Raw genomic sequence first — 17,484 nt, 5'->3', positions numbered from 1 at the left:
ACTACCTCCCAAGCACCATCCTACCTCCCCTCCAGGGCCCTCAATAGATGTGGGTGTAACTTCCTGTGGTTAAAGCAAAGAAACCAAAGGCTACTGAGTTATCAGCGACACAAAAGTTGGAAATTATTAGGTGTCTAGAGAAGGGTAATGCTGCCAAAGTTAGATTGTGATTACAGTACAGTACTTCCCTATCCCCCTGTGCAGAGATCATGAATTACGCAATCAACATTTGTGATTACAAAAATAATTATAAGAACAAGTGCTCAGGAAACATGGATGACCTGGATTATTTAATGACCCTGTGGTATAAGGAAAAACTTAGACAAAACTTTGCTATACCTTACCCTATTAAAGAATTCTGGTTGGGACAGTTTATTTCTTTCTTTTTATTTATCATACTTTGTCGCTGTCTCCCGCATTAGCAAGGTATCACAAGGAAACAGACGAAAGTATGGCCCAACCCACCCACATACACATGCATATACATACACATGTATACATATACACGTCCACACACACACATATACATATACACATATACACACACCTACAAATCTCAACATATACATGTATATACACACACAGACATATACATATATACACATGTACATAATTCAAACTTGCTACCCTTATTCATTCCCGTCGCCAACCCGCCATACATACAGTGTTTATCCTGACAAATCCTTAAAGTATTCTACAATTCACTAACAAGTTAAATTAATGTGGCAACACTGTAATTAAGCTTCTGTACTTATATGATCCCTATGTAGAATATTGTACTGCAGTGGGGAGGCTTTCAAACAGCTCAAATTTTGATCTTGCAACAGCGTTGGTATGAATTCATGACAAAGGAGGAGATTCTACAGTATATTTATATTTATCATCATAATTATTATCATCACTGTTTCTCTTGTCAGCGTTGTGGATTTCTTTAATATCCATCACAGTTGTGGGTTTAGCGGTTCATTGTGTGATGTAAGGAGAGCCAGTGTCCTATTTGCATCTAGTGTATAAGTTAGAGCTGTTTAGAACTAGACTTGTTTTGTGATCTCTACTGGTGGTGAGTAGTTAGGTCTGGTGGTGTTTTTTTTTGCTATGTGAGGTCTACTATCTGTTGGGGTTTGGGTTATACTTATTTACTAGTATTTGTGGTAGGTCCTTCTTGCTAGCTTGATTGATAATGATACTGAAATGAGAAACGTTATGGGGTATTATTGAGGATGAAGGCATGGAGCTTGGGTTCTATGTATAGAGTGAATGCTGATCAATCTGCTTTCGTGTTTGTGTGTGATTTTTGGTGGCTGTGTAGGTCTTATCACACCAACTCCCAAGCACCCTCCTACCTCCCCTCCAGGGCCCTCAACAGATGTGGGTGTAACTCTCTGTGGTTAAAGTAAAGAAACCCAAGGTCACTGTGTTATCAGTGACACAAAAGTTGGAAATTATTAAGTGTCTTGAGAAGGGTACACCTGCCAAATTGATATAATCTGATTACAGTACAGTACTTCCCTATCCCCCTGTGCAATCATGAATTATGCAATCAACATTTGTGATTAGAGAATAATTATAAGAACAAGTGCTCAGGAAATATGCATGACATAGATTACTTAATGACCCTGTGGTATAAGGAAAAACTGAGACAAAACTTTGCTATACCTTACCCTATTGAAGAATTCTGGTTGTGATGGTGTTTATCCTGACAAATTCTTAATGTATTCTACAATACACTAACATACTGAATTACTCTCAAATCATTCTCCCTAACCCTCTCACTTCGCACACCACCTCGACCAAAACACCCTATACCTGCCACTCTATCGTCTAACACATTCAACAAACCTTCAAAATACTCACTCCATCTTCTCACATCACCACTAGTTGTTGTTATTACCTCCCCATTAGCCCCTTTACAGAGAAGAAGTGGTGAAACTTTGTGGAAGATGAAGGCTGGCAAGGCGGCGGGTTTGGGTGAGGTGCTTGAGGATTGGCGGAATGCATGCATAGTGCCATTGTTCAAAGGCAACATTGTACAAAGGTGAGTGTTCAAATTACAGAGGTATAAGTTCATTGAGTATTCCTGGGAAATTATATGGGAGGATATTGATTGAGAGGGTGAAGGCATGTACAGAGCATCAGATTGGGGAAGAGCAGTGTGGTTTCAGAAGTGGTATGGGATGTGTATGTAGCATTTACAGATCTGGAGAAGGCTCTGGAAGGTATTAACAATATATGGTGTGGGAGGAAAGTTGCTAGAAACAGTGAAAAGTTTTTATTGAGGATGTAAGGCGTGTGCACGAGTGGGAAAAGAGGAAAGTCATCGGTTCTCAGTGAATGTCGGTTTGCGGCAGGGGTGCATAATGTCTCCTTGGTTGTTTAATTTGTTTATGGATGGGGTTGTTAGGGAGGTGAATGCAAGACTTTTGGAGAGAGGGGCAAGTATGAAGTCTGTTGTGGATAAGAGACCTTGGGAAGTGAGTCAGTTGTTGTTCGCTGATGATACAGTGCTGGTGGCTGATTCAGGTGAGAAACTGCAGAGGCTGGTGACTGAGTTTGGTAAAGTGTGTGAAGGAAGAAAGTTGAGAGTAAATGTGAATAAGAGCAAGGTTATTAGGTACAGTAGGGTTGAGGGTCAAGTCAATTGGGAGGTACATTTGAATGGAGAAAAACTGGAGGAAGTGAAGTGTTTTAGATATCTGGGAGTGGATTTGGCAGTGGATGGAACCATGGAAGCGGAAGTGAATCATAGGGTGGGGGAGGGGGCGAAAATTCTGGGAGCGATGAAAAATGTGTGGAAGTCGAGAACATTATCTTGGAAAGGAAAAATGGGTATGTTTGAAGGAATAGTGGTTCCAACAATGTTGTATGGATGCGAGGTGCGGGCTATGGAGAGAGTTGTGCGCAGGATGGTGGATGTGCTGGAAATGAGATGTTTGAGGATAATATGTGGTGTGAGGTGGTTTGATCAAGTAAGTAATAATAGGGTAAGAGAGATGTGTGGTAATAAAAAGAGTGTGGTTGAGAGAGCAGAAGAGGGTGTTTTGAAATGTTTTGGTTCATGGAGAGAATGAGTGATGAAAGATTGACCAAGAGGATATATGTGTCAGAGGTGGAGGGAACGAGGAGAAGTGCGAGACCAAATTGGAGGTGGAAAGATGGAGTGAAAAAGATTTTGTGTGATCGGGGCCTAAACATGCAGGAGGGTGAAAGGCGTGCAAGGAATAGAGCGAATTGGAACGATGTGGTATACCGTGGTCGAAGTGCTGTCAATGGATTGAACCAGGTCATGTGAAGCGTCGGGGTAAACCATGGAAAGGTTTGTGGGGCCTGGATGTGGAAAGGGAGCTGTAGTTTCAGTGCATTATACATGACAGCTAGAGACTGAGTGTGAAAGAATGTGGCCTTTGTTGTCTTTTCCTAGCACTACCTTGCACACATGAGGGGGGAGGGGGTTGTTATTTCATGTGTGGCGGGGTGGTAATGGGAATTAATAAGGGCAGACAGTATGAATTATGTACATGTGTATATATGTATATGTCTGTGTGTAAATATATGTATACATTGAGATGTATAGGTACGTATATTTGCGTGTGTGGACGTGTATGTATATACATGTGTATGATGGTGGGTTGGGCCATTCTTTCGTCTGTTTCCTTGCACTACCTCGCTAATGCGGGAAACAGCAACAAAGCAAAATAAATAAATAATAAATAAATAAAATGACTCATGGTACATGAGGTGAAAAAGAGGGCAAATGAGAGTTGGGGTGAGACAGAATCATTAAATTTTAGGGAGAATAAAAAGATGTTTTGGAAGGAGGTAAATAAAGTGCGTAAGACAAGACAAATGGGAACTTCAGTGAAGGGGGCTAATGGGGAGGTGATAACAAGTAGTGGTGATGTGAGAAGATAGAGTGAGTATTTTGAAGGTTAGTTGAATGTGTTTGACGATAGAGTGGCAGATATAGGGTGTTTTGGTCGAGGTGGTGTGTAAAGTGAGAGGGTTAGGGAAAATGACTTGGTAAACAGAGAAGAGGTAGTAAAAGCTTTGTGGAAGGTGAAAACCAGAAAGGCAGCAGGTTTGGATGGTACTGCAGTGGAATTTATTAAAAAAGGGGGTGACTGTATTGTTGACTGGTTGGTAACGTTATTTAATATATGTATGACTCGTGGTGAGGTGCCTGAGGATTGGAGGAATGCTTGCATAATGCCACTGTACAAAGGCAAAGGGGATAAAAGTGAGTGCTCAAATTACAGAGGTATAAGTTTGTTGAGTATTCCTGGGAAATTATATGTGAGGGTATTGATTAAGAGGGTGAAGGCATGAACAGAGCATCAGATTGGGGAAGAGCAGTGTGGTTTCAGAAGTGGTAGAGGATGTGTGGATCAGGTGTTTGCTTTGAAGAATGTATGTGAGAAATACTTAGAAAAGCAAATGGATGTGTATGAAGCATTGATGGATATGGAGAAGGCATATGATAGAGTTGATAGAGATGCTCTGTGGAAGGTATTAAAAATATATGGTGTGGGGGCAAGTTGTTAGAAGCAGTGAAAAGTTTTTATCGAGGATGTAAGGCATGTGTATGTGTAGGAAGAGAGGAAAGTGATTGGTTCTCAGTGAATGTTTGTTTACAACAGGGGTGTGTGATGTCTCCATGGTTGTTTAATTTGTTTATGGATGGGGTTGTTAGGGAGGTGAATGCCAGAGTTTTGGAAAGAGGGGCAAGTATGCAGTCTGTTGTGGATGAGAGAGCTTGGGAAGTGAGTCAGTTGTTGTTCACTGATGATACAGCGCTGGTGGCTGATTCATGTGAAAAACTGCAGAAGCTGGTGACTGAGTTTGGTAAAGTGTGTGAAAGAAGAAAGCTGAGAGTAAATGAGAATAAGAGCAAGGTTATTAGGTACAGTTGGGTTGAGGGACAAGTCAATTGGGAGGTAAGTTTGAATGGAGAAAAACTGGAGGAAATTAAGTGTTATAGATATCTGGGAGCGGATTTGGCAGTGGATGGAGCCATGGAAGCGGAAGTGAATGGGTGGGGGAGGGGGCGAAAATTCTGGGAGTGTTGAAAAATGTGTGGAAGTCGGGAACATTATCTTGGAAGGCAAAAATGGGTATGTTTGAAGGAATAATGGTTCCAGCAATGCTATATGGTTGCAAGGTGTGGGCTAAGAGTTGTGCGGAGGACGGTGGATGTGCTGGAAATGAGATGTTTGAGGACAATATGTGGTGTGAGGTGGTTTGATCAAGTAAGTAATAATAGGGTAAGAGAGATGTGTGGTAATATAAAGAGTGGTTGAGAAAGCAGAAGAGGGTGTTTTGAAATGGTTTGGTCACATGGAGAGAATGAGTGAGGAAAGATTGTCCAAAAGGATGTATGTGTCGGAGGTGGAGGGAACGAGGAGAAGTGGGAGGCCAAATTGGAGGTGGAAAGATGGAGTGAAAAAGATTTTGTGTGATCGGGGCCTAAACATGCAGGAGGGTGAAAGGAGGGCAAGGAATAGAGTAAATTGGATCGATGTGGTATACCGGGGTTGACATGCTGTCAGTGGATTGAATCAAGGCATGTGAAGCGTCTGGGGTAAACCATGGAAAGCTGTGTATGTATGTATATTTGCGTGTGTGGACGTATGTATATACATGTGCATGGGGGTGGGTTGGGCCATTTCTTTCGTCTGTTTCCTTGCGCTACCTCGCAAACGCGGGAGACAGCGACAAAGAAAAAATATATATATATATATATATATATATATATATATATATATATATATATATATATATATATATCCTGGGAATAAGGGAGAAAGAATACTTCCCACGCATTCCTCACGTGCCGTAGAAGGCGACTAAAGGGGATGGGAGCGGGGGGCTAGAAACCCTCCCCGCCTTGTATTTTAACTTTCTAAAAGGGGAAACAGAAGAAGGAGTCACGCGGGGAGTGCTCATCCCCCTCGAAGGCTCAGATTAGGGTGTCTAAATGTGTGTGGATGTAAGCAAGATGAGAAACAAGGAGAGATAGGTAGTATATTTGAGGAAAGGAACCTGGATGTTTTGGCTCTGAGTGAAACGAAGCTCAAGGGTAAAGGGGAAGAGTGGTTTGGGAATGTCTTGGGAGTAAAGTCAGGGGTTAGTGAGAGGACAAGAGCCAGGGAAGGAGTAGCACTAATCCTGAAACAGGAGTGGTGGGAGTATGTGATAGAGTGTAAGAAAGTAAACTCTAGACTGATATGGGTAAAACTGAAAGTTGATGGAGAGAGATGGGTGATTATTGGTGCATATGTACCTGGGCATGAGAAGAAAGATCATGAGAGGCAAGTCTCTTGGGAGCACCTGAATCAGTGTGTTAGTGGTTTTGATGCACGAGACTGGGTTATAGTGATGGGTGATTTGAATGTAGAGTAATGTGGCAGTTGAGGGAATAATTGGTATACATGGGATGTTCAGTGTTGTAAATGGAAATGGTGAAGAGCTTGTAGATTTATGTGCTGAAAAATGACTGGTGATTGGGAATACCTGGTTTAAAAAGAGAGATATACATAAGCAGACGTATGCAAGTAGGAGAGATGGCCAGAGAGCGTTATTGGATTACGTGTTAATTGATAGGCACACGAAAGAGATACTTTTGGATGTTAATGTGCTGAGAGGTGCAACTGGAGGGATGTCTGATCATTATCTTTTGGAGGCGAAGGTGAAGATTTGTAGAGGTTTTCAGAAAAGAAGAGAGAATGAAGAGAGAAGAGAGTATCATTAAATTTTAGGGAGAATAAAAAGATGTTTTGGAAGGAGGTAAATAAAGTGCGTAAGACAAGGGAGCAAATGGGAACTTCAGTGAAGGGGGCTAATGGGGAGGTGATAACAAGTAGTGGTGATGTGAGAAGGAGATGGAGAGAGTATTTTGAAGGTTTGTTGAATGTGTTTGATGATAGAGTGGCAGATATAGGGTGTTTTGGTCGAGGTGGTGTGCAAAGTGAGAGGGTTACTGAGGATGATTTGGTCAACAGAGAAGAGGTAGTAAAAGCGTTGCAGAAGATGAAAGCCGGCAAGGCAGTGGGTTTGGATGGTATTGCAGTAGAATTTATCAAAAAAGGGGGTGACTGTATTGTTGACTAGTTGGTAAGGTTATTTAATGTATGTATGTCTCATGGTGAGGTGCCTGGGGATTGGTGGAATGCTTGCATAGTGCCACTGTAAAGGCAAAGGGGATAAAAGTGAATGCTCAAATTACAGAGGTATAAGTTTGTTGAGTATTCCAGGGAAATTATATGGGAGGGTATTGATTGAGAGGGTGAAGGCATGTACAGAACATCAGATTGGGGAAGAACAGTGTGGTTTCAGAAGTGGTAGAGGATGTGTGGATCAGGTGTTTGCTTTGAAGAATGTATGTGAGAAATACTTACTAAAGCAAATGGATTTGTATGTAGCATTTATGGATCTGAAGAAGGCATATGAGAGAGTTGATAGAGATGCTTTGTGGAAGGTATTAAGAATATATGGTGTGGGGGGCAAGTTGTTAGAAGCAGTGAAAAGTTTTTATCGAGGATGTAAGGCATGTGTATGTGTAAAAAGAGAGGAAAGTGATTGGTTCTCAGTGAATGTAGGTTAGCGGCAGGGGTGTGTGATGTCTCCATGGTTGTTTAATTTGTTTATGGATGTGGTTGTTAGGGAGGTGAATGCAACAGTTTTGGAGAGAGGGGCAAGTATGCAGTCTATTGTTGATGAGAGAACATGGGAAGTGAGTCAGTTGTTGTTCGCTGATAATACAGCGCTGGTGGCTGATTCGTGTGAGAAACTGCAGAAGCTGGTGACTGAGTTTGGTAAAGTGTGAGAAAGAAGAAAGCTGAGAGTAAATGTGAATTAGAGCAAGGTTATTAGGTACAGTAGGGTTGAGGGACAAGTCAACTGGGAGGCAAAGTTTGAATGGTGAAAAACTGGAGGAAGTGAAGTGTTTTAGATATCTGGGAGTGGATTTGGCAGCGGATGGAACCATGGAAGCGGAAGTGAATCATAGGGTGGGGGAGGGGGCGACAGTTCCGGGAGCATTGAAGAATGTAAGTCGAGAATATTATCTCGGAAAGCAAAAATGGGTATGTTTGAAGGAATAGTGGTTCCATCAATGTTATATCGTTGTGAGGCGTGGGCTATGGATAGTTGTGTGCAGGAGGGTGGATGTGCTGGAAATGAGATGTTTGAGGACAATATGTGGTGTGAGATGGTTTGATCGCGTAAGTAATAATAGGGTAAGAGAGATGTGTGGTAATAAAAAGAGTGTGGTTGAGAGAGCAGAAGAGGGTGTTTTGAAATGGTTTGGTCACATGGAGAGAATAAGTGAGGAAAGATTGAACAAGAGGATATATGTGTCAGAGGTGGAGGGAATGAGAAGTGGGAGACCAAATTGGAGGTGGAAAGATGGAGTGAAAAAGATTTTGAGTGATCGGGGCCTGAACATGCAGGAGGGTGAAAGGCGGGCAAGGAATAGAGTGAACTAGAACGATGTGGTATACCGGGGTCGACGTGCTGTCAATGGATTGAACCAGGGCATGTGAAGCGTCTGGGGTAAACCATGGAAAGTTCTGTGGGGCCTGAATGTGGAAAGGGAGCTGTGGTTTCGGTGCATTATTACATGACAGCTAGAGACTGAGTGGGAACGAATGTGGCCTTTGTTGTCTTTTCCTAGCGCTACCTTGCGCACATTTGGGGGGAGGGGGTTGTTATTTCATGGGGAGGGGGTTGTTATTTCATGTGTGGCGGGGTGGCGATGGGAATGAATAAAGGCAGACAGTATCGTATATGTCTGTGTGTGTATATATATATATATGTATACGTTGAGATGTATGGGTACGTATATTTGCGTGTGTGGACGTGTATGTATATACATGTGTATGTGGGTGGGTTGGGCCATTCTTTCGTCTGTTTCCTTGCGCTACCTCGCTGACGTGGTAGACAGCGACAAAACAAAATATATATATATATATATATATATATATATATTATCCCTGTGGATAGGGGATTAAGAATACTTCCCACGTATTCCCTGCGTGTCGTAGAAGGCGACTAAAAGGGGAGGGAGCGGGGGGCTGGAAATCCTCCCCTCTTGTTTTTTTTTCTTCTAATTTTCCAAAAGAAGGAACAGAGTGAGGGCAGGTGAGGATATTCCAAAAAAGGTCCAGTCCTCAGTTCTTAATGCTACCTCGCTAACGTGGGAAATGGCGAATAGTTTAAAAGAAAAAAAAAATATATATATATATATATATATATAAAGAGAGTTTGTTACTCCATCACTACATCAAAGCCTTGGTCGTATTACAGAGTGATCGCCGACACTGTTTACCGCCAGTCAGAACAATAGTGGCACATATTTTTCCCAGCGCACTATATTACCTTACCCCAAAAATCCTGAACATAACAATGGATTATGTTAGGCCATAATTTCCAGCGTATTTACCATGTTGTAAATATGATGTGGTATCTCGTGTTCAAATATCTGTTGGTCAGTTAGTACAAAAAAAAATATATATAGACATGCTCTCTGGACGTAGGTAGACGCGCCTATGATGAATTATATATATATATATATATATATATATATATATATATATATATATATATATATATATATATATATATATATATATATTTTTTTTTTTTTCAACACCCGGACGAGGACGCTAGGTAGGGATGGGTTACCAGGGCGGTACCGACCGACGGTACAACGCGGGTACGGTAATGTGACTTGAGATGTGGCCCCCTACGTCTGGCAACCAATACTCGGATCGTACCGTCGTGCTCAAGAGTCGTATCGTCGTGCTCAAGGATCGTACCGTCGTGCTCAAGGGTCGTACCGTCGTGTTCAAGGATCACACCGTCGTGTTCAAGAATCATACCGTCGTGCTCAAGGGTCGTATCGTCGTGCTCAAGGATCGTACCGTCGTGTTCAAGGATCGTACCGTCGTGCTCAAGGGTCGTATCGTCGTGCTCAAGGATCGTACCGTCGTGTTCAAGGATCGTACCGTCGTGCTCAAGGATCGTACCGTCGTGTTCAAGGATCGTACCGTCGAGCTGCAGGATCGTACCGTCGTGTTCAAGGATCGTACCGTCGTGTTCAAGGATCGTACCGTCGTGCTCAAGGGTCGTATCGTCGTGCTCAAGGATCGTACCGTCGTGCACAAGGATCGTACCGTCGTGTTCAAGGATCGTACCGTCGTGTTCAAGGATCGTACCGTCGTGTTCAAGGGTCGTATCGTCGTGTTCAAGGATCGTACCGTCGTGCTCAAGGATCGTATCGTCGTGTTCAAGGATCGTATCGTCATGTTCAAGGATCGTACCGTCGTGTTGAAGGATCGTACCGTCGTGTTCAAGGATCGTATCGTCGTGTTCAAGGATCGTATCGTCGTGTTCAAGGATCGTACCGTCGTGTTCAAGGATCGTACCGTCGTGGTCAAGGATCGTGCCGTCGTGTTCAAGGATCGTACCGTCGTGTTCAAGGATCGTACCGTCGTGTTCAAGGATCGTACCGTCGTGTTCAAGGATCGTACCGTCGTGTTCAAGGATCGTACCGTCGTGTTCAAGGATCATACCGTCGAGCTGCAGGATCGTACCGTCGTGTTCAAGGATCGTACCGTCGTGGTCAAGGATCGCACCGTCGTGTTCAAGGATCGTATCATCGTGGTCAAGGATCGTACCGTCGTGTTCAAGGATCGTACCGTCGTGGTCAAGGATCGTACCGTCGTGTTCAAGGATCGTATCATCGTGGTCAAGGATCGTACCGTCGTGTTCAAGGATCGTACCGTCGTGGTCAAGGATCGTACCGTCGTGGTCAAGGATCGTACCGTCGTGTTCAAGGATCGTACCGTCGTGGTCAAGGATCGCACCGTCGTGTTCAAGGATCGTATCATCGTGGTCAAGGATCGTACCGTCGTGTTCAAGGATCGTACCGTCGTGGTCAAGGGTCGTACCGTCGTGTTCAAGAATCATACGACCGTGCCAAAGAAACTTAAAAGCGTCTGTAAATATAAGTTACCAGGATGCAGCTGTAACGTAAACATAAACATATGTCAACAATGAGGTTAAATTTATCATGTCGGACAACCTAATAGATTCATAGAAAATGACTGACCAGTGATGGTGTATGAGAGGGCTTGTGAACGTGTATATATCCATCTAGAAATATCCCTGAGTTGTATTTCATCATTTTTTATATCTTCGCCGTCTACCACGTTAGTTAGGTAGCGCCGGGAGAGACGGGAAAAAAAGTGACCTCATCCGCTGACATCCAGTGTGACACATTAATACGGGTCACACGGGTAAAAATATGTCATTATAACTAGTTGAATCACATTAAAGGTTATTTGGACATGTGTTTTAAGTACAGATCAGACCCTTCTGTCCTAGTGTGTACTGTCTACTCCTGTTGTCTACTTTCATTTGAAAAATACTTAGAAAGAAATGACCCAGTGATTGGGTTCGCCAGGCAAGAGTGTCGTACTTGTACAATTTGATCTCAGTGTAAACCTCCACCAGCACAAATATGTCTCATTTTCCCCGGTCGCTACACACACACAGTACGGCCTCTGCTCGTTACTTGGCGCAAACAAATATTGAATGGAAAACCCGCAAACAAACAATAGAATACAAAGAATGAAGAGAAAACACTTCATTTTTTTTTCCCCTGTCAGGATAAGACAAACATGGGAAACTCGTTCACGTCCGGGAAAAATTTGAATTTCCCGCGCTGTCCAAACCCAGGCGGGCAAACACACACTGTTTTCACCAGGCCAACCAGCCACTCAGCACGGGGGGGAAAAGAGCAAAAGAAAACGGAGGAAAAAATTAAGCAAACATCGTATTTTATTATTAGTCATGAAATTATACTTATTACTTTCATTTATATAAATTATGATGAATATTTACAGGTGAACGAATGATTTATATGACCATTTACATATGGGTTGTTCCGTTTTACGTAAACCTTTTAAATGGTTTTCGTTGAATAATTCGGGACGCTAAATATTCTTGTACATAAATATGAAGTGATCATGACTTGCTTGTGGATAATAAGTGATCCTTGAACACGACGGTACGACCATAAGAGCCAGACGACTTGAACAACAACATCACTAAAACCCTCGTTAATAACTGTCATCAATAACCTGAAAACATATTATCATAACAACCCATCAGTCACTACCACTCACAACCCACAATCATAACCACACCATATAAACGCACACATCTTGCTCTCTCTCTCTCTACTCTACAGCTATTACTCCCGTGTCTGCCAACGAAACCTGGGTGCGGGGGTGAGTCCCCGCCTCTAGCTGCAACACGTCTCCTGTGTGTGTGTGTGTGTGTGTGTGTTGGCAACCCAGGCGCGGGTTCCCTACACTGGTAAGGTGTCTACCTCCACACGTGTTCGTCTTCCCCCAACACCGACCACCTGACCCCTGCTTAAATGGCAGGTTTTACCAGTGTGATCTTGCTCCCCATCTTCCTTCCTCCATCTCTGTAATCTTCCTCCTTGTGACCTACTTCACCATGGCCCTTAATGTGGCCACTCACTCTCCTTACTGGAATATATATATATATATATATATATATATATATATATATATATATATATATATATATATATATATATATATATATATATATATTTTTTTTTTTTTTTTTTTTTTTTTTATAGTTTGTCGCTGTCTCCCGCGTTTGCGAGGTAGCGCAAGGAAACAGACGAAAGAAATGGCCCAACCCCCCCCCCCCATACACATGTACATACACACGTCCACACACGCAAATATACATACCTACACAGCTTTCCATGGTTTACCCCAGACGCTTCACATGCCCTGATTCAATCCACTGACAGCACGTCAACCCCTGTATACCACATGGCTCCAATTCACTCTATTCCTTGCCCTCCTTTCACCCTCCTGCATGTTCAGGCCCCGATCACACAAAATCTTTTTCACTCCATCTTTCCACCTCCAATTTGGTCTCCCTCTTCTCCTCGTTCCCTCCACCTCCGACACATATATCCTCTTGGTCAATCTTTCCTCACTCATTCTCTCCATGTGCCCAAACCATTTCAAAACACCCTCCTCTGCTCTCTCAACCACGCTCTTTTTATTTCCACACATCTCTCTCACCCTTACGTTACTTACTCGATCAAACCACCTCACACCACACATTGTCCTCAAACATCTCATTTCCAGCACATCCATCCTCCTGCGCACATCTCTATCCATAGCCCACGCCTCGCAACCATACAACATTGTTGGAACCACTATTCCTTCAAACATACCCATTTTTGCTTTCCGAGATAATGTTCTCGACTTCCACACATTTTTCAAGGCTCCCAAAATTTTCGCCCCCTCCCCCACCCTATGATCCACTTCCGCTTCCATGGTTCCATCCGCTGACAGATCCACTCCCAGATATCTAAAACACTTCACTTCCTCCAGTTTTTCTCCATTCAAACTCACCTCCCAATTGACTTGACCCTCACCCCTACTGTACCTAATAACCTTGCTCTTATTCCCATTTACTCTTAACTTTCTTCTTCCACACACTTTACCAAACTCAGTCACCAGCTTCTGCAGTTTCTCACATGAATCAGCCACCAGTGCTGTATCATCAGCGAACAACAACTGACTCACTTCCCAAGCTCTCTCATCCCCAACAGACTTCATACTTGCCCCTCTTTCCAGGACTCTTGCATTTACCTCCCTAACAACCCCATCCATAAACAAATTAAACAACCATGGAGACATCACACACCCCTGCCGCAAACCTACGTTCACTGAGAACCAATCACTTTCCTCTCTTCCTACACGTACACATGCCTTACATCCTCGATAAAAACTTTTCACTGCTTCTAACAACTTGCCTCCCACACCATATATTCTTAATACCTTCCACAGAGCATCTCTATCAACTCTATCATATGCCTTCTCCAGATCCATAAATGCTACATACAAATCCATTTGCTTTTCTAAGTATTTCTCACATACATTCTTCAAAGCAAACACCTGATCCACACATCCTCTACCACTTCTGAAACCGCACTGCTCTTCCCCAATCTGATGCTCTGTACATGCCTTCACCCTCTCAATCAATACCCTCCCATATAATTTACCAGGAATACTCAACAAACTTATACCTCTGTAATTTGAGCACTCACTCTTATCCCCTTTGCCTTTGTACAATGGCACTATGCACGCATTCCGCCAATCCTCAGGCACCTCACCATGAGTCATACATACATTAAATAACCTTACCAACCAGTCAACAATACAGTCACCCCCTTTTTTAATAAATTCCACTGCAATACCATCCAAACCTGCTGCCTTGCCGGCTTTCATCTTCCGCAAAGCTTTTACTACCTCTTCTCTGTTTACCAAATCATTTTCCCTAACCCTCTCACTTTGCACACCACCTCGACCAAAACACCCTATATCTGCCACTCTGTCATCAGACACATTCAACAAACCTTCAAAATACTCATTCCATCTCCTTCTCACATCACCGCTACTTGTTATCACCTCCCCATTTACGCCCTTCACTGAAGTTCCCATTTGCTCCCTTGTCTTACGCACCCTATTTACCTCCTTCCAGAACATCTTTTTATTCTCCCTAAAATTTACTGATAGTCTCTCACCCCAACTCTCATTTGCCCTTTTTTTCACCTCTTGCACCTTTCTCTTGACCTCCTGTCTCTTTCTTTTATACTTCTCCCACTCAATTGCATTTTTTCCCTGCAAAAATCGTCCAAATGCCTCTCTCTTCTCTTTCACTAATACTCTTACTTCTTCATCCCACCACTCACTACCCTTTCTAAACAGCCCACCTCCCACTCTTCTCATGCCACAAGCATCTTTTGCGCAATCCATCACTGATTCCCTAAATACATCCCATTCCTCCCCCACTCCCCTTACTTCCATTGTTCTCACCTTTTTCCATTCTGTACACAGTCTCTCCTGGTACTTCCCCACACAGGTCTCCTTCCCAAGCTCACTTACTCTCACCACCTTCTTCACCCCAACATTCACTCCTCCTCGAAGGCTCAGAGTGGGGTGCCTAAATGTGTGTGGATGTAACCAAGATGTGAAAAAAGGAGAGATAGGTAGTATGTTTGAGGAAAGGAACCTGGATGTTTTGGCTCTGAGTGAAACGAAGCTCAAGGGTAAAGGGGAAGAGTGGTTTGGAAATGTCTGGGGAGTGAAGTCAGGGGTTAGTGAGAGGACAAGAGCAAGGGAAGGAGTAGCAATACTCCTGAAACAGGAGTTGTGGGAGTATGTGATAGAATGTAAGAAAGTAAATTCTCGATTAATATGGGTAAAATTGAAAGTTGATGGAGAGAGGTGGGTGATTATTGGTGCATATGCACCTGGGCATGAGAAGAAAGATCATGAGAGGCAAGTGTTTTGGGAGCAGCTGAATGAGTGTGTTAGCGGTTTTGATGCACGAGACCGGGTTATAGTGATGGGTGATTTGAATGCAAAGGTGAGTAATGTGGCAGTTGAGGGAATAATGGGTATGCATGGGGTGTTCAGTGTTGTAAATGGAAATGGTGAAGAGCTTGTAGATTTATGTGCTGAAAAAGGACTGATGATTGGGAATACCTGGTTTAAAAAGCGAGATATACATAAGTATACTTATGTAAGTAGGAGAGATGGCCAGAGAGCGTTATTGGATTACGTGTTAATTGACAGGCGTGCGAAAGAGAGACTTTTGGATGTTAATGTGCTGAGAGGTGCAACTGGAGGGATGTCTGATCATTATCTTGTGGAGGCTAAGGTGAAGATTAGTATGGGTTTTCAGAAAATATATATATATATATATATATAATCATACTATTCGCTATTTCCCGCGTTAGCGAGGTAGCGTTAAGAACAACGGACTGGGCCTTTGAGGGAATATCCTCACCTGGCCCCCTTCTCTGTTCCTTCTTTTGGAAAATTAATAATGAGAGGCGGGGATTTCTAATTACTGATAGATACAGTGGTATTACTATAAGCTGCATAATTATCAGTATATTCTATAAGCATTACGATATCCTTCACCACTATAAACATTTCCTGTGCTATAAACACACACACACACACACACACACACACACACTCCTCGCCTGAAAACGCACTTTTCCCCAACAATAAATTACAGCTGGTAGCCTTGAGGGAGGAAAAAATGCCATAATTTTTGTTTCTGTACAAACGAGAGAGTAATTTTTCCCTCGCAACTCCCGGGTTCTTAAGCTTAAGCCGGGCGGCCCGGCACCGTCTGAATCCCTCGTTCCTTTAAGATATTTTTTTCTTTCTTTTAGTCTTCCTCGCTTACTGTGGGGGAGGGGGGAAATGGCGTATTTCCAAGAACCTGATGATATTTTTCTTCTTTTGGTTAAGGTTTGTGGAAAACAACAACAAGATGGTGAATGATGATGGTGGTGTAAACATCTCAAACGATAACTTATGCTGGTGTAACGGTACAACGGTGTACGTGATGCCAGGTGTACGACGGTACGACCACCTGGCGCCACGGATCTACTCTAGGGTATGATAACTTGACCTTTGGGGTCAGGTCAGAAGCACCGCCAGGTTTAAAGAATTAATAATGATTTTGAACAAGGAAAAAATATCTTAAAATACATATAACGTGTGTGTACCCCCACGTAGGCTACGGTACATTAATGTTTCCTCACAACGTCTGCCACAAACTCTCTGGTAATTACGTTTATTCCAATATAAACATCAATTTATATTTACAGTTATGTGTATAAAAGACTTTATCACGTAACTCCCGGTAAAAAAAAATATATAAATATATAAATACTAATTCCTCCCTAACCTCTCACTATACGGGTTAATTCCCTCCTTCATTCCTACGTAAATAAAAAAAAGGCAAAATTACATTTGATAAGTAATCCTTAAGGGTATTTAAGGCCGGGGGGGGGGAACCCTCCACCTGCCCATTCCCTTATCGCAGTGGTCGTTATAAGCCGGGGTGGGGCAGGGGTGGGGGTGGGGGCGGGGTGGGGCGGGGCAGGGTGCGGTGGGGTGGGGCAGGGGTGGGTGTTGGGGGGGTGGGGGTAGGGGGGGTGGGGTAGGGCGCCATCTTGCCTTATCTCGCAAGTTTCCCCCCGGGCTGGCGGCCGCCCTCCCCCCCCTCCCCCACCACGCAACGCACGGGTCAACTATAAACATTACAAAATAAATATTACAAAATAACACGATAAAAAAAAAATAATTAGAGTCGAGGAAAAGTAAAATAAATAGAGAATACGTTAAGCAATAATCACCACACATGAAGACACGTCCAGCTATATATAAAAAAATATAGGAAAAAAGTGGACCAGCAGGTATGACCAACGTATACATAAATAAATATTGACGTATACATATTGAACTCTACTTGTATACTTATATACATACCTATGTATACAGGGGTGGGTGGATGTGTACCAGCAGCCACTACACTGCGGAAGTGGACGAAAATTCCACA

The 17,484-nt window shown here is 43.0% G+C and overlaps 1 long non-coding RNA gene across 3 annotated transcripts in view; it reads right to left on the bottom strand.

Moving 5' to 3' along the window:
* The window catches only part of LOC139762753 (uncharacterized), a 471,178-nt gene that overhangs the window by 167,949 nt on the left and 285,745 nt on the right, over positions 1-17,484 (bottom strand). For all 3 annotated transcript variants that reach the window (XR_011715828.1, XR_011715827.1, XR_011715829.1), the window contains one exon: positions 17,415-17,484. This exon is cut by the window's right edge and continues 222 nt beyond it. This is a non-coding gene — a long non-coding RNA (uncharacterized lncRNA). The remainder of the gene's footprint in view (positions 1-17,414) is intronic.

This window comes from Panulirus ornatus, chromosome 44, assembly GCF_036320965.1.
Source record: "Panulirus ornatus isolate Po-2019 chromosome 44, ASM3632096v1, whole genome shotgun sequence".
NCBI lineage: Eukaryota > Metazoa > Arthropoda > Malacostraca > Decapoda > Palinuridae > Panulirus > Panulirus ornatus.
This window is presented reverse-complemented; position numbering and strand designations above follow the sequence as displayed.